Below are 15,460 nucleotides of genomic sequence, written 5' to 3'. Positions count from 1 at the left end.
TGATTTGCATTTCCCTTATACCATGTTTCCCAAAAAATAAGACCTAGCCAGACAACCAGCTCTAATGTGTCTTTGGAGCAAAAATTAATATAAGACCCGGTATTATGTTATATTATATTATACCCGGTTTTATATTATAGTAAAATAAAACCTGGTATTATATTGTATCATATTATATTATATTATATTATATTATATTATATTATATTATATTATATTATATTATACTATATTATATTATATTGTATTATACCCAGTCTTATATTATAGTAAAATAAGACCAGATCTTATATTAATTTTTGCTCCAAAAAAGCTGATTGTAGAGCTGATTGTTCAGCTAGGGCTAATTTTTGGAGAAACATGGTAGCTAGTGAAGTTGAGCGTTTTTTCATATGCCTGTTGGCCATTCGCATGTCTTCTTGGGAGAAGGGTCTGTTCAGGTCCTCTGCTAATGTTTAATAGGATTGTTTAGGTTTTTGTTGTTGAGTTGTATGAGTTCATTGTATATTTTGGATATCAACCCCTTATAGGAGATATTGTTTGCAAATACATTCTCCCATTCAGTTGGTTCCCTTTTTGCTTTGTTAATAGTTTCTTTTGCGGTGCAGAAGCTTTTTAGGTTGATATAGATAGTCCCATTCATTTATTTTTGCTTTCACTTCCATTGCTTTTGAAGTCAAATTCATAAAATTGTCTCTGAATCCAAGGTCCATAAGTTTGGTACCTATGTTTTCTTCTACATATTTTATTGTTTCAGGTCTTGTATTTAGGTCTTTGATCCACTTTGAGTAAATTTTTATGTATGGTGACAAATATCAGTCTAGTTTCATTATTTTGTATGTGTCTCTTCAATTTTCTCACCATTTATTGAAGAGTCTTTCTTTTCTCCATTGTATATTTTTGGTTCCTTTGTCAAAATTATTTGACATATGTGTATGTGGGTTTATTTCTGGGTTCTTAATTCTGTTCCCTTGGTCTGTGTGTCAGTTTTTCTGCCAATAACCATGCTGTTTGATTATTGTTGCTTTGAAGTATAATTTGAAGTCAGGGAATGTGATATCTCTGGCTTTGTTCTTTTTTTCTCAGGATTGCTTTGATTTGGGGTATTTTGTGATTCTACACAAATTTGATTTTTTGTTCTATTTCTTTAAAAAATGCATTGGGATTTTGATGGGGATTGCATTAAATCTGTATATAATTCATTTAATCTTCATCAAAACACATTATTAGTAGTAGTATTCCCATCATCAGAAGAAGCAATATGAAGCCCTGAACTCCATACATTTTCAAACATGTCAATTATTTCAGATTTCCTTAAAATCTGAAGAAGTTTGGAGTTGAGAGCTCATCTTTCTCTATGAACTTATATATCTAATCCAGAAGAGTTTGGAGAATTGTTGGGGAAATCTACACAATATAACACTTGAATTACATCTGCTGCTGCAATTTCAACTGAACTTGACAAAGCACATATACACTAATATCAACAGTTGTTGATATTAGTGTATATAAATACTTTCAAGAACTCAGCTATCCAAAAAAACAGAATTTTTGGAACTTGAAGGAAATATACTTTGGTTTTATTTTCCTTTTTGTTAATATAGCTAATGTTTTATCATGGTTATTCAAAATAAGATATTCAGTGGCCTTTTCTTTTAATTTCAATGACATATATGTGCTTTGTATCCACAGTCATCCCTATCGGGCTCACAATAGACATACAACATATATGGTTTGAAGACAATTAATAACTTCCCATGAATAGGTAACACTATAGTATTTGCATGTACTGTTCCTCTTTGACTTTTTGCTTTTTCATATTAAAATAAGTGGGGGAAGGAAATCTTTTTCTTTTTGTTCTGGTATTGTTATAGTTGTTTTGGTATTTATGCCCTCAGTCTGCTACCAGCGATCTTCATCCCTAAGTTTAATTTTGAGACTTTTATCTCTGTTTACCAAAAACTAACATTTTATCCAGAATTACACAGAAATTGGTAATAAATTTCCTTTATCAATTCTTACTTAAACTTGAAGGTTAGAATTTAGCAAACTTTGTCAGAAAATATCTGTGCTAGCATACGTAATGGTAAGTCAGAAACTGAAAGAGGGAAGTAACCTTCCAATTAGTGAAAGGTAAATTCCTTTCCTCTCAAGTTTCCACTTGAGTACTTTGGTAACTTTGATCTAGGTAAAGTAACCCCAAATTACTTCTAGGTACTCACATTTCTTCATAGGCTTAGCGATGTCTTGGAACCAATAGCCTGGCATCCTAGTCCAAGGAAGGTATTAAAATAAACCCTAAAGAGGAACAAAGAATAATAGGCAAATGGAACAAAGTATAAGAAAGAGTGCTAGAGAGCTCTCTCTCTGCTCCAGCCAGTAGCCCTCAAATTCTATTACTGCTTCTTTGATTAAATTACAGTAAGTATTGAGTACTTATTTAACACTTTGTCCATCCTGGCAAGAGTAAAAGACACTCCATTTAGAAAAACAACTATGCAAAAGCTTCTGCTGATGCTGCAGTTACTATTTGGAATAAAGAGCAGAGTAATCAAATAGATGGAGGTGATTTTTCAGAGAATGCAGAAGAAAATATTACATACTAGGTGTAGTGCTTCTATCCTAACAAACTGCTTTCATAATCTTGCTTTAGCAAGACCACCAATCAAGGCAGATGGAAGTAGTCCAGTATAAATGCTAAAAGATTTTAAGTGAACAAATTCAATGCTGCATCCAAAAATTAGTAATAGCTACCATTTGTCAAGTACTTCCTAATCCTCATGGAAATCTTGAACGATAGAATAAAAATTATCCCTATTTTTCAATTAAGGAAACAGAGGCTCAGAAATGTCATGTGATTGACCTCAGATCATACACGTATCAAAGCTGTGGAACCAGGGCTCTAAAGACAGGCCTAAGCCCCTGCTCTTTCCACCACGCCATGCTTCCTCAATTTACCTCTCGGACAATCATGGAGAAAGTTGATATTACTTGGTCCTTGATGGATAAAGTTTGGGCCCCTCACCTTCACAGTCCTTACTCCTTACACCCCATTTTCAGTCTAATAGTGCAAACAAAGCAGGTTAATCTTCCTAAAGCACTGTTTGATGAAGCACTTGCCCTCCCTAAAAAATACAAAAATAAATAAAACACTTTCAGTGCTCTTTATCAACTATTGATTGAAGTCAAAATTATTTAGCTTGGAGTTATGGTTTTCATGACTTAGCTTTAGTCAGCTATATTGGCAATTGATCCCGTACATGGCTTGAAACTCCACACAACCTGGACTCTCCCCATTTCCTAAACATGCATTTTGCTTTCTTGCTCCTGGTTACTTGCTTGCAACACTTATTTTACTATGATTGCCTTCCTTTCCTCCACCTCCATTTCCACCTATTAAAAGCCTTTTTATTTTGAAACATCCAATTCAAATACTACCTAATCCATGTTCTCTCCTCTGATTAGTTTGGCACAAAAGACCTCCTCCATACTAATAGCATTTAAGTTCTGCCCCTTACGTGTCACTGAAACCATGTGAATGTAATGAGGGTTTTGGTATATGTTTCTCATTTGCCCATAAAATTGTAGGCTCTGTGAAAGTAGGAAATGTCTCTTATACATTTTTACATTCTTCTTCTACTCTAGTACAGTTCCATGCATAGAGTAGACTCTCACTAAAAAAAAAAAAACTGAATAAATAAATGAAAGGATGAATAAATGAAACTTTATTCAGTGTTTAGTCAGTGACAATAACTTCAAATATAGTAAGAGCCTCTTTGAAAAAAGAGACTGAACTCAAAAAAACACTTGTAACTTTTTACTTCTCTGTGGCTATTACTGTAAAAATCATCTTTTATGTTCAGTCATAGGCTTAAGTACAATATGGATGTATTCATGAGAAATTAAACTTAAACATACAATTTTCTCCTTGTTTTAAACAATCTGTCAATTATTCATTCCAAAAATATTTATGGAATATCTAGTATGCACAAGATTCAGCAAAGTACTGAAGAAACAGGTGAGCAAGACAGACAATGCCATTATCTTCAGGGAGCTTAAATTCTAGTGGGAAAGAGAGGCAATCAAGTAAAGAAATATATAGAATCATAAGTTTTATTACAGAAATTAATATGATCATAAAAGAGAGAACAATGAGATGGAATACTTTAGATTGGCTGGTCAGGGAAGGCTTGAGGAGGTAACAGAGATTTTAAATGAGCAAGCCTTGCCGATAGCTGTGCAGAAAGCACTCCTGGTGAAAACCGTAGGTTCAAAGACTCTTGGGAGTTGAGGAACAAAAGATCTGGTGAGGGTGGAGGAGAATGAGAAAGGTGAGAATGGTATGAGATGAGGTTTCAAGAAGGCAGGAGGCAAATCTTGCAGTGTTTTTTAGGTTCAGGAAGGAATTAAGATCATTATTCTAAGATCATTATTCCAAAGCTACTGAATAGTTGCAAACAAAGGTGTTACATAATCAAATGTATGGTTTGGGAAGTTCATTCTTGCTACTAAATGGAAAAATGGATTGAACTGGAATTGATGGCTTGCAGTAGGGGGAAGGAACTGAAGATGGAGAAGTGAATGAATTTGAAAGACATTTTAGATGGCAGAACTAAGTGGGCTTAACATATTAGATGTAAGAGTTAAAAGAACAAGACAAATCAAGACTGACTCCTAAGTTTTGGCTACAAAATAGTGTCATTTTCTAAGATGGTGACACCTGCCAAGGACCAACTTTGAAGACAAATTCATTATTTTGATTTTGGGGGAAGACATAGAACACTGTTCTGAACACAGTAAATTATTTGAGACATCTTTTAGCATCCAATTCTAATAACCAACATCCCAAAAATGTTAACATTGCACTTTATCAACTGTGTACTCACTTTTTCTTTGGCCAGTGTAGAAAATGATATTTTCCGAAGAGGGAGAGTGTCATTGACATCTCCCATTCCTACATCCTATTGTTCAGTGTGACTTTGCCACTCGTCCCTATTAAAAGGTAAAGTCTAATTCTCCTCTCCTTGAATCTGGAAGGGCTTAGGATTGCTTTGACCAGTAGAACACAATGGAAGTGAGACTGTGAGGCTTCCAAGGCTGAATCGTAAAGAACGATGTAGCTATCAGTTTGTATGCTGGCATAGTCATGCTTGGAGACTTGAGCTGGCATGTAAGAAATCCAGTTGTCCTAAGGTTGCCATGCTTGGCTCCAAGTCAAGCCACTTGGAAGAGCCACATGGAAAAGCCACCTGTAGGCAGTCCAGTTAGTAGTTCTACTCTCCAGTTCTTCCCAACTCAGCCATCAGACATATGAGTGAAGGGACCCCCAGATGACTGCAGTCCCAGCCATCAAATCACCCCAGCCATCAAATCTTCTCAGTTGAGATCCTAGACACAGTGTAGCAGAGACAAGCCATCTTCCTGGGCCCTGTCCTGACCCACAGAATCCATGAGCATAATAAAATGATTATTGTAAGCTACTAAATATTGAGGTAGTTCGTTAAGCAGCAATTGTAACCAGATCAGCTAGTTAATCAAACATCCTGGAAATACATACATTTAAGCTATGATGGTACCAATAATGCTTTCTGTAAAGTTCAATGCTATATTCTAGAGGAGCATGCAACAACCAAACAAGATTCTTCAACTAAACAGCATTTTACTTACTCAAGTGAAGGTTGACTAATCATATTACTGGGACAGACAAGGAATCTGAAGTTTAGACATAAATTGGGCACTTAATTCTTCTTGGTAAAATTAAGTTTGATAGTCAAGTATATTCAAGTTTAACAAAAGCTAGCAACCGAAGGCACATTTTAAAGTCCTGATGCACATTTCAAATCTTGTGATTTCCCTCACATTCCATAAGCACTTTTCCTGCAAATATTTCTAAGTCCACATGAGTGGAGTACAAATAGATCACTTATGAATAAAATTCCTAGGCATGACAGGTGGTTAGGGAATTGAAAGACAAAGTTGTTTTGTTTTCAGAAACAATCTTCTATACTTTATCTTGTCTTACCACTAAATATTTTCTTTCAAGAAATGTGAATTACGAGAATTTGGCCTTGGATATTAGGATAGTTCTCTAAAAATAATAATTTGATTTGAAAACTATGTTAACACAGGTGCTAAATTTTGAAAGGCAATTATTTTCCTAGGAATTAGTACCTGCTATCCTATGAGTAAATAAAGTCAATTTGTTTTGCCTCTACAACAATGAGAAATATTTAGTGATTAATCACTCCTTCATATGAGTGACTTCAGCAAGTGCTAACAATAAATTACATTCCAAGAGACAGCAGTTATTTTAGCCACTGCCTCCTGGCTCTGACAATACTGGTTTTTTATCATGTTTTACTCTGCAGTGAGCCAATATGTTTTGATTACCCTTGCAGATCCATAATAAATACAAAATTTGAAGATTTTTATGGATAAAATAAACTGAACTCAAAGCTCTAGACCCTACTTCTGCTTTCGCTATTATGCATACGAATAATACTAATATTGGTGCTCTATTTGGAGTGTTAAAATTCTGGAAGCCACTGAAAGCAGTAACTATGTGCTTAAAAATTTTTTTTCGGGTCCTGCCCGGTGGCTCCGGCGGTTAGAGCTCTGTGCTCCTAACACCAAAGGCTGCCAGTTTGATTCCCACATGGGCCAGTGGGCTCTCAACCATAAAATCGCCAATTCGACTCCTCAACTCCCGCAAGGGATGGTGGGCTCTGCCTCCTGCAACTAACAATGGCAACTGGACCTGGAGCTGAACTGTGCCCTCCACAACTCCACAACTGTGATCGAAAGGACAACAACTTGATTTGGAAAAAATCCTGGAAGTACACACTGTTCCCCAATAAAGTCCTGTTGCCCTTCCCCAATAAAGTCTTTTTAAAAAAAGTGTTTTGTTTTTTTCATTTCTTTCCAAAGAGATAAACTAACACACTCAGTATTTAGAGATTTAGAGCCCTAGAATGTTTGAGCTGTCATATGGAAATTTTTATTTTTTACTTACGGGGACACGTTATTTTTTAAATGATGTACTATAACAATTTCAAAACAAATATTTTTTTGTTTGTTTTCTGAAGAGTTTGAATTTAGGGACTGGTTATATTTCATGAATGTATACTCAATAAAAAATAAGATAAGAAATTAATTTAAACCAGGAGTTTCTAAACTTTTTCTGTAAAAAGTCACATAGTTGTTGGCTATCAGTTGGCTAAAAGTCAGTCAGAGTGTTGTTGGCTTTGCCAGCCAAACATTCTGTCTCAACTACTCAACTTTGCCATTGTTGTGAGAAAGCAGCTGTAGGCAACATGCAAATGAATGGGCGTGGCCAGATTCATTCACAGAGGGCCACACTTTGCCAACCCCTGGTTGAAACTAAAGGCAGACTACATTAATAAAATATAACAGAATGTAATCATGTTTATTTATGGAAAAAATTACCTTTTATGTCTCCCTAGCACGTCTTTATTCCTCTTGTTTTGTTTTATTGCAGACTATACTGTGCCTTCTCACATTTCCCCAGCCTCCCCGTTGCATCAGACTGAGATAAGTCAATTATATTACAGCAGTGATTGGAATGCTACACAACTACTCTGGGACACGACTGCAGAAAGAAACAGACCAAAAGACTGTATCTAGTATTTCAGAGTTGGAGGGAGGGGTGAAAACACAATTTCAGAATATTTAGCAAAGCATTCTGTTACCAAAGCATTCTGATATACGTAAATTACAACTGGTAGCTGAAGTGGCTGATGGCGTGGGCACTCCTGAGAGGCACTGATATAACACACAATGGATACTTTCGTTTCACTTAAATTAATCAACCTCATAAAAATGGCATGACACAAATAAAGCCTGTGCTCTAACCATTTTCATTATTAAGTAAAAGTGAAGGAAAATAGTAGATTAAAAAGTTAACTTTAGAAAGTATTCAACAGCCTCCTACTCCTATGGCCCAATGATGCATCTGATGTGAACAACCTGGCTTGAGATTTTCATTTTCTTTCCAGTTTGTGTTTCCAATCACTTTCTAAAGAGTGGACACCCTTTTTCTCTCTGTAATTATAATATCTGGCTCCCTGACTCCCTAGTCTCTGCCAAAGATCGTGGTATCAAATGGGACGCACCTGTCCTAGCTCCTTGTGAGGACCTGCAGAAAAGAGCGTGAGCTTTGCAATCAGATCACTCTGGGGTTGAAGTTTGGTTTTACAATTGATCTTTTGGGTAACCTCCATTATTATGGTGATGGTGGGATGTCAGTGCTGCTGGTAGTAGAGGTGAGGGTATTAACAGTTGTTCAACAACCATGCAAAGAAAAGACACTATTATAATACTAAAATAATTTTAAATAACCCTCTCAGTCCATCAAACGTATTGAATGCCTCAATCTATATTCTCTCTTCAATTGGGTGAGCAAGAATATTATCTCTTCCAAATGATGTTGATTGAATTAAGGTAATAGCTTGGCATAGAAATAAGCATTGGAATAGTCTTCATTTTTAAATTCATCTCTTTATTTCCTATGGAACTGCAAACCTCATGGTAACCCTACACCCAATTAGCAAATTGGAGTGGGAATATGGACAAAATTATAGACGAAGAGAAAAGGTTCATATCTACACCTTTTTATTCCCTTCTTAAACTCTGAGAACAGAATTAAATAATCCATGAGAGTAGACATTATTCTTTCCTATTGTATCATGTTATCTTTCCTTCATCTCTTAAAAAGTCTTAATAGTTATCCTAGAACACAGGTTAGACCTAGAGCCTATAATTATCTTTTATCACCTGCCATGCTCCTACTCTGATTTGCAGTATTCGTTTTTTCAACAATTTATAGAATTTATTGTGTCAAACACTATGCTCCGTAGTGGGAACAAACAACAGTAAACAAGACATGATATAGTCCCTGTCCTCATGGAGCTTGCTATAGAGTTCCTATAGAAGATAAACATTAAATAAATACACACGTAAGCAATTTATGAATTATAAATAGGATTAGACAATAGTCATAATTGAAAGAGAGCAGATGGAGATCTGCCGTATGGAAGTCTAGTGAGCCATCACCCCTATACCTGATGGGATGGTAACTGGAGACGACTTTCCTATCTTCACATTCCCTGCCACTGACATCATCCCCTCAGTGACACCCAACAATGGGACATGAATGATGATGCGTGGGTGGGGCAATAAATGTCTGGGAGAGTAAGTTAATGAAATAATCATATTGCCACGTGATATCTTTTCTTACTCTATAACGCTGTACTTGCCTTTAGGGCAATCACACAAGTTGTTTATTTAATGCACACTGAGAAGCTTATTTGCTTCGTAGAGAAGAGCTCAGGGTGATTGATGTCTCTATCAAAACCCTATGGCTCCCTCATGATTTTATCTTTGCAAGGGAAAGAAAATCAAGTTGGAAATACTGAAACTCTCCTCCTTCTTCCCGTTGATAGACACATTCCCTCCTCAGGCATAGAATCCTAACCAGTACTGAGGAACTATGGTTTCTTGGCAATTTTATGCATTCTTAAGATTTTTATATTTATTTGGAGGATAAATATTTATTATTGAAGGTGCCCTACTTCTCGAAAAAATAGATCTTCCTTCAGAGTTCATCAAAGCCTCATTTTTAACATCTAGCTAGTAAACGAAAAGAGTATGTACCGGTAAGGAGAAATGAGTACAAATCCCATTTTTGAAAAATTATTAGTTTTTTTTAGTTTTTTACTTTAAATATGGTAAAAAGACACAAACACTGTTGCTATGTGGATATTTTTGTCAAATCATCTTCATTGATGTACTTTCTTTAGACTGAGGTTGTTTTTTTCAAAACTCCCTCCTTTTTTCTATTTTCCTACCTTTTATTTACCTCATCTTTCATGTATACTGTCTTCCATGTCATGATACACCACCAACTCCGTGATATTATATTCCTCTTCCTTCTGCCCATATACCTCTCCCCATTTCTGGTTGCCTCTTCTCATTATTTAAGCTGGTTTCTGAATCTTTAAAGTGAATGTTCCTTTGCTTCCTGTTAAATTGCTATAGAAATAAAATGGGATTCCACATGAAAAAAGTTCAACATATAGTAGAAGAATTACAATTTTATCAAGCATCCAAAAAATGGCATCAAACAAAATTTGACATTTATAATATCTGCTCCTTTGTTCTTGGGGAAAATAAAAAGGCCTAGAGTTAACATTTACCTAGACATGTGTATAAGATAAAACAACAGGAAATATGTTTAATTCCTTCCAAATAGAGATCAAGGAAGAAGAAATATTGGGTAGTGGTTAAGACTGTCAACTCTAGAATCAAACTACATGGGTTTAAATCCTAGCTCATTCATCTACTAACTATATGACCTTGGTCAATTTTCATTGTACAGACATAGATGCATGACAATACACATATTTTGTATCTACATTTTTCTTTTATAATTGACATTGCATCTTTTCATTTTGTTGGTATTTTACTACATACATATATTTTAATAAGCCACATAAGAGATACCATGAAATCTACCCAGGTATTTTCTGGGTAAAAAGACTGGACTTTTAAGATCTGCCAGGTGAAAATGAAACATGTTACTTCAGGCCTCTGTTCTCCAATTCACATCAGATTCCCATTTGGATACTTGCAACGTGGAAAGCACACACAAGCTAACTCATCTCTTGCTGGCCCACCCACACTTTACCCACTCTCCTTCTGCCCTGACCCAGAACACCATGGGTGGCAAAAAGAGATGGAGCTCTTGCAGAATGACTAGAATCTGGTCTGATGAGGAATCAGAATCTATACCGACAGAAATGCCTGCCAACACCAAATACCCTTCTCCAAGCCAGCCACTCCTTTTTCTGCACATTGTTACAAGGCTTAAGGGACTTAGGGATTTGATTTTAAAAGGGGAGGAACTTTGCCATTCTAAGAAAGTGGGTGAAGGAAGTGGTTTTCCAAACATGGAAACCATCACTTGAATTTCAGTGTATTTAAAACCTCAATTCACTATTTAAAATCTGTAACTTGCCATTGAGAAACATCCCAGGTTTTGAAAAAGCTTTGGGTAAGTGGGAGCAGGGCAGCAGTGGTGTTGATTAGTCTGTTTATTTAGCTAATAAAACTAAACTGTTTTTTTAGGCACAGTAGTTGGTTTCTTTGCCAGTGTAAGCAGAGAATTGGACTCATTGTGTTTAGACATGCCCTTTCATTCAAGTCACAGTTGTACATTCGTAAATTTTTTATCATATTTAATATCTATGCAGATTCTGTGTGGCTACATGTTTATATTACTCGTTCCTTAAAAAAATAGACTGGAGGTTCCTCAAAAAATTACAAATAGAATTACCGTATGACCCAGCAATCCCTTTCCTGGGTATCTACCCAAAAAATCTGAAAACATTTATCCATAAAGACACGTGTGCTCCAATGTTCATTGCAGCTTTATTTACGGTGGCCAGGACATGGAAACAACCAAAATGTCCTTTGATAGATGAATGGATAAAGAAGTTGTGGTATATATACACAATGGAATACTATTCAGCGGTAAGAAAAGATGAATAGGACCATTTGTGACAACATGGATGGATCTTGAGATTATAATGCTAATCGAAACAAGTCAGACAAAAAAGCAGAAAACCATATGATTTCACTGATATGTGGTATATGAACAAAAAACAACAAAAGAACAAGACAAACAAATGAGAAACAAAAACTCATAGACACAGACAATAGTTTAGTGGTTACCAGAGGGTAAGGGAGGTGGGGGGAGGGAGATGAGGGTAAGGGGGATCAAATATATGGTGATAGAAGGAGAACTGACTCTGGGTGGTGAACACACAATGGGATTTATAGATGATATAATACAGAATTGTACACCTGAAATCTAGGTAACTTTACTAACAATTGTCACCCCAATAAACTTTAATTTAAAAAAAAAAGAGAAAGAAAACCCCAAAAGTACAAACCATAAAAAAAAAAAAGACACACTGAGTCAAGGATGTGTTTGCCTGACATTCTGATTTTTTAATTGGTTTTTTTCCCCATGAACATAAGTTGTTGTTCATGGTTCTTTTCTCTCATAAACCCCATGGTAACCAGGGAAAAAAACTTTCCATGAAATCTGTTTTCATCATTTGATAGTCTGAACACTGGATTTAACTCTGAAAATTGGCTTTAAATCAGGTGGGTGCCAGTTTCCCTGGTATAGAGGGTTTCGTAGCTGGTGTTGTTTTCCTTTTCCCACCATTGCCTTCCCCAGCAAGCAAGGAAGTTGGTCACTGTTTCACCATTTCTCCCTTCTGTCGGCCTACTCTGATAAAGATTCTTACATGTGTAGCATAATATCCAAAAGGCAGATGCAAAAGGCCAACTGAGGTACATATAATCCAAGATTAGAAGGTCTTTGAGAAATCAAAAATCAGTTGAAATTTGTGTACTGAATTAATGTAATTAGAACATTTCATTTCAAATTTCCTAGTTTCAGAGCTTTGAATTTATATATTACATTCTATAATGTATGCAAAAGTAATATATAAAGTCATTAAAATATTGCTTACACTAATGTTTTTGTCCTTTTGGTATAAACAAAATCTAAAAAATTCAATTCAAAAATCAACATTTTAATGACAACCTTGATTCATATTGTGTGAAAAGGTATTTTCCAATTACCAGGTTGATCTTATTATAAACACATTAATACATGTTCTATTAATATGTACTACTTTTAAAAAACAAAATGGGACTACATCAACCTGCAAAGATTTTTTACAGCAAAGGAAACCATCAACAAAACAAAAGTACATCCTGAATGGGAGAAGATATTTGTCAATCATACATCTGATAAGGGGTTAATATCCAAATTTGTAAAGAACTCATACAACTCAGCACCAAAAAAACAAACAATCCAATTAAAAAATGGGCAGAGGAACTGAATAAACATTTCTCCAAAGAGGAGATGGCCAATAGACATATGAATAGATGCTCAACATCACTAATCATCAGAGAAATGCAAATTAAAACCACAGTGAAATATCACCTCACTCCTGTCAGAATGGCTATCATCAATAAATCAACAAACAAGTGTTCGTGAGGATGTGGAGAAAAGGGAACCCTCGTGCACTGTTGGTGGGATTGTAAATTCATGCAACCTCTATGAAAAACAGTATGGAGGTTCTTCAAAAAATTATAAATAGAACTACCTTACGACCTAGCAATTCCATTCCTGGGTACTTATCCAAAGAAATCTAAAACACTAACTCAAAAAAATAAATGCACCTCTATGTTCACTGCAGCGCTATATACAATAGCCAAGATATGGAAACAACTGAAATGCCATCAATAGACAATTGGATAAAGAAATTATGGTACATTTATACAATGGAGTATTACTCTGTCTTAAAAAAGAATGAAATCTGACCATTTGCAACAACATGGATGAACCTAGAGAATATTATGCTAAGTGAAATAAGTTCAGACCGAGAAAGATAAATACCATGTGATCTCACTTACATGTGGAATCTAAAGAACAGAAAAAACTAACAAAACAGAAATAGACTCACAGATAACAGAGAACAAACTGATGGTTGCTAGATGGGAGGGGACGGGGGGATGGTTGAGAAAGGTGAAGGGATTAAGAAGTGCAAATTGGTAATCACAGGAATATGAAATACAGTATGGGGAATATAATCAATTATGTTGTAAAGACTGTAGGGTGTCAGAAGGGCACTGGACTTATCGTACTGGACTTCATAGATTATATAAATGTCTAACTACTGTGCTGTACACCTGAAACTAATATAAAATTAAATTTTAAAAATGTACTACTTTTATATAAATAAGTGATATTGTGCTGATACTCTTGATTTCTAATGGTATGGCATCATTACATACACTACCAAATTTGGATTGTCATAAGTATCTAATAATTTATATCGTTACTGCAACTTCCTTTTTCTTTAATAGTGTTTTACCACAGACACACACTCAACTTTGCTGTAAGAATTCTTACAGATATCAGTTGAACTGCTATGGAAGCTTTACAGACCTTCCATAATTGTAGGTTGAAGTGGTGTATTTACATCTATGTACAGATTAAAGTACAAATAATTAACAATCCATGAGTAATGTAGCCATAATTATGCTATTTAGACAAATGCTGGGTAGGACTAGTGTCCTTTTTTCGAACATGAAGCATTTTCTTTATGACATGCCATTCTAAATCTCAATTTAGAATAACTAATAAAAATGATTATAAATCATCTTGCAAAAATAAAACTGCTAAGCATGAGCTGAATAAGTACTATTAATTAAAGCTGTTAAGGGATTGGAGCCAAAAGGAAACGTTGCCTCAGCATTGCTAAAACTAGGCCAAAAACTCCTGCTGATGAAATGCAAGAAATCCATAGCAAAATACTAGTGGTAGCAAAGATAGCTTCACTATAAAATAAGATTCACATTGTTTCTAGGGCTGCTATTTTATTTCTCTTTTGATATGACATTTTTATATCAGTTGCCTATGGAATCACCATGTGTGTGCTTATTTGAACATAAGCCAACTTCTCACCAGGTATAATTTTACTGTCTTTATACCAATACATTTGATTATATCAAAGTCAGTTCTGGTGAAAGCCCTATATTTCTCACTTGTAAAATTTTGTGAGCATAATATGGCCAAAGACCATGAGAACATACCAAGAATATGTCATGCGTACGTGAGGTGTGCACATAGCTGTGCACAGAGTGAAAATACACCATAGTAATGGAATTTTTATTAAGGCTACAGATCACAAAACAACATTCACCTCACCCGATTGTGCTCAGTTGTTAAGAATCCTTTATGAGGTTTATCAGAATGGCCAATCAGCACATGTGCAGCATAGGCTATTAGGAAATCTAACTCTCTTCCCACCACCACCACGGTTCTTGGGCAGCACTCTGTGGAATTATATGCCACAAAACTGGCCTATTTAGACAGTGCATCATCATCCCCACAAATTCTAAACTGGGCTTTTACGGATAATATAATAGCAAAGAAACGTAATAAGGAAAGATGGACTGAGCTTCTTTCTATTAAATTACTGTGTGAAAAGCCAGAGATCATGTGTATTCTTATAAATTCTGCACTGACTGCTCTTTAAAGAATCATGATGTGCAAAGTTTATGCATACATATGTTTCCAAGAAAGGCAAAGAAGTGTTTCCAATACCTGTAATACCAAACAGGATTGTTCTTTAAAATCATAGACATTTATTCCAATTCATGAATTTAGCAGCCCCCAATTAATTGGATAATTCTGATAAACTCATACAGAGAAATACAGCAGATATATAGAATAAATATTTTCATATAATGGAACTTCCCCTAATTATATCTACCAGCTCCATAATTTTGGACTGCCTGAAAGATGAGACTGCTGGTGCTTTAATATTTAAACACTCTTTTTTTGCAGTCCAAA

The sequence above is a fragment of the Rhinolophus hipposideros genome (assembly GCF_964194185.1).
Source record: "Rhinolophus hipposideros genome assembly, chromosome: 1".
NCBI lineage: Eukaryota > Metazoa > Chordata > Mammalia > Chiroptera > Rhinolophidae > Rhinolophus > Rhinolophus hipposideros.
The sequence above is the reverse complement of the archived record's forward strand: the minus strand, read 5'-3'. Positions refer to the sequence as shown.